This window comes from Beta vulgaris, chromosome 6 (assembly GCF_026745355.1).
Source record: "Beta vulgaris subsp. vulgaris cultivar EL10 chromosome 6, EL10.2, whole genome shotgun sequence".
Lineage (NCBI taxonomy): Eukaryota > Viridiplantae > Streptophyta > Magnoliopsida > Caryophyllales > Amaranthaceae > Beta > Beta vulgaris.
This window is the reverse complement of record NC_079207.1, coordinates 29,659,738-29,662,895: the sequence shown is the minus strand read 5'-3', so window position 1 is coordinate 29,662,895 and position 3,158 is coordinate 29,659,738. Positions and strand designations below refer to the sequence as shown.

The window sequence follows — 3,158 nt, the reverse complement described above, 5'->3', positions numbered from 1 at the left end:
ATTGTTTTAAGGTTTTTTTTTGGTTTCAGTGTAGTAATTCTGTTTTTTTGTTCTCATTTATGTTTAAGTTATTTTTGTTCAGTTTTTTATTGTTGTTTTTTTGTTTGTTCAATTTTCCTATTGTTGTTTTTTTGTTTGTTCATTTTTCTTATTGTTGTTTTTTTCTTTGTTAGTTTCTTTTCATTTTCTAGTGGAAGTTTATGATATTTTTGCTATTTTTCTGAATTTTTTTTATCTTTCGAATTTAATGGAAAAATGCAAAAAAAAATAAAAAATTGGCTTACACCTGTACCAATTGCTGCGGTTTCTTGGTAAAACCGCAGCAACATGCCTATTTTTTATTATTAAATACAGCATATTGCTGCGGTTTTCCCTAGAAACCGCAGCAATATACTTTATGAATTTGGTATAAAATATATATATATTGTTGCGGTTTTACCTAGAAACCGCAGCAATATGTTCAAATATTGATGCAGTTTAAAAACCGCAGCAATATATTAATTACCTATTGTTGCCCCCTTAATTGTTCCGCGGCCAAAATTGCCGCAATAGGCTACTTAATGACCGCATCAATAAGCATTTATTCTCTACTAGTGCCAATTACACAACAATTTTATCAAATTTCAAGGTTTGTCTCAAATTAATTAACTTGCCTTTTTTTTAAAAAAAAAAATTAAGATTTCGATAGTTGTAATTATGCAATATAACTTTTCTATTTGCTTCTACAAGCATCGCTTACAGATAGATACTAGTATTACTCCCAAGTATTGCTTACAAATAAATACTAGTATTACTCCATCAGCTTTTTTTTATGGAAAATGTTTGAGTAACCCTTAGGGTTGCCAACCCTCTTAGACACATTAGAATAATATATTAATATGTATTTAATAAATGAGGAGAGAAGAGATATAAAAATAATGTTTTAATGTATTCCTAACCAATGAAAATTCAATATTAAGAGGATTGACAACCCTAGGGTCACTCAATCAATGTCTTTTTTTATTTGCTGTTGTTTTGGGATATGAAACACTGAGTTTGACCGATTATTTGAATCCAATAACGTGCGTCGGACTTTACTTAAAGTGCGAGGCAAATGAGCCCTATTGTAAATGAGCGCTTCCGTCCTTTTTATTTACTCAGGGTTATAAACCCTACCAACTTATTAATTCCTTCCTCAATCCTCACACAATCGTCACTCCTCTCTCTCCTTCTCTCTCCTCGCTCAACAATGCCCTCTTACCGGCGTGTGGCTTGAGTTTTCTCTCTCCTCATCTTTCTTGGCCTGCACCTCTCCCTCATTTTTCTCTCTCCTCTAAATTCCTTTTATCTTCATCGAAAACCCTAGCACAGTTCTTCAAGTTCATGCTGTTGAAAACTTAGAAAAATTCAATCAGTTTTCAACACTAGTTTGTTGGTGATTTTTTATAAATAGATTTTTTTTTCTATGGATCATATCGTTGGAAGCAAGTATAAGCTCGATTGTAAGACCGATAGTGGTTCTTTTGGTGAAATTTACTTAGGTATTTCTTCAATTTCTTGATTTTTTAAGTTTTGTTTTTTGATTGAGGTTTTGTTGATCTTTCTTCCTTCAATTCCTGATTTTTTGGTCTGTTTATTTTGGGTTGTTTGCAATTTAAGTATGCTGAGGAAGAAGACGTGAAGACGATGAAGGATGAGTTGATTCAACGCTGATGCTGCAGTTAAGGAAGAAGATGATGTAGAGGAGCCTGAAATCAAAATGAAGGGTGATCCTTCATCAAATGTCGAAGCTGATGACGTGAAGGATGAACATCTGCTTGGTCATATTATGGGAAAGTATGGGTTTTATTGTTGAATTTTAATTTAAATTTAAGTAAATGTGTATACAAGTTGTAATTGAAGCAATAATAAAATGAAAATAATGAATTTAATTTGGAGTTCTATGATCTGCAAAGGAAGTTGGATTGTTGATGTTTGATTCTTTTTCTTGAAAAAAATAAAAATACATGATTTGCGTTGCACATAGCTAATCATGGGACGCAAGTTCTTTTTTTTTAAAATAAAAATTTCCTGATTTGCACATAATTAAAGATGCAATGCAAATTTCCTTTTTTTTTAATAAAAATTGCTTGAATGGTGTCGCACATAGGTGAACATGCGACACAAATGACTTAATATCTGCGTCGAGTCCTGATACGACGCATATCATCTCTCTTTAATTTGCATCGAGGCCTATGACATATCGGACCCATGTTCGATGCAAATGGGGGTTCGCATCCGACGCAAATCGTTGATTTTGTACTAGTGAAGCCCTTTAAACCCCTAGGTTGCCCTAGTGGACGAGTAAGGTCTCGTGAAGATTTTCATGTGCAAATATGCATAAGAAATAAAATATATAATGAACCTCAACGAAAATATGTGCAAAGTTATGAACCAAAAAGTAAATATTCCCTCAATTTAAAAAAAAATAACACATCGTCCTCAATGTGATAAATAAATATAGGGAGGGGAAGGGAAAGGGAAACATCCACAACCACATAACAAGATCAACCCTTTTCAATCATACAATCAAGTTAAACCAAAATAAATGACAAATATAGATACGACTCTCAAAAACTTGAACAGGGGGAAAGAAAGAGTATACCAAAAGTGTCGTGGGTGAAATCAAATTCATATGGGGTGAAGGGTGAAATCATTAGCTAAAATCACATCACAAGACAAAATATCATGAGAAGTAAAGTGACAATTAGAACAATAAGGAGGTAGAGCCTAGGAGAACAATGGAGATCTACCACTTTCTCTCTCTAAAAAGCCCAAGTATCAACTAATAATGATGATATAATATCTAAGCTCCTGAAAATAAGGTTTAAAGTCCTATCTATAAGCTAAAATTAATATAAACTAACATAAGTTATGTCACGCGGAAGATATGACATTACAAAAGGTTACACGGGCAAGCAACATCTTGCACGGGCATGCACAGTCATGCACGGTCGAGCAAAATCTCGCTCGGTCGTGCAAGCAAGGTACAAACTTTCGTGGCTTTTGATTGCAGGATGCACGGTCGAGCATAAATGCGCACGGGCGTGCGCGTAAGGCAATGGCTTCAGCTGAACTTTGAACATCTATAACTTTTGATCCAGAGTTTTGTTTTGCACATGTAATATATTGTTGAAAGA

The 3,158-nt window shown here is 33.8% G+C and overlaps 1 long non-coding RNA gene across 1 annotated transcript; it reads left to right on the top strand.

Moving 5' to 3' along the window:
- The first annotated feature begins 1,160 nt into the window (after positions 1–1,160).
- Positions 1,161–1,920, top strand: LOC125498427 (uncharacterized). Its single transcript, XR_007275415.2, has 2 exons — positions 1,161–1,520; positions 1,639–1,920. It is a non-coding gene; the product is annotated as an uncharacterized LOC125498427 (long non-coding RNA).
- The last annotated feature ends 1,238 nt before the right edge of the window (positions 1,921–3,158 follow it).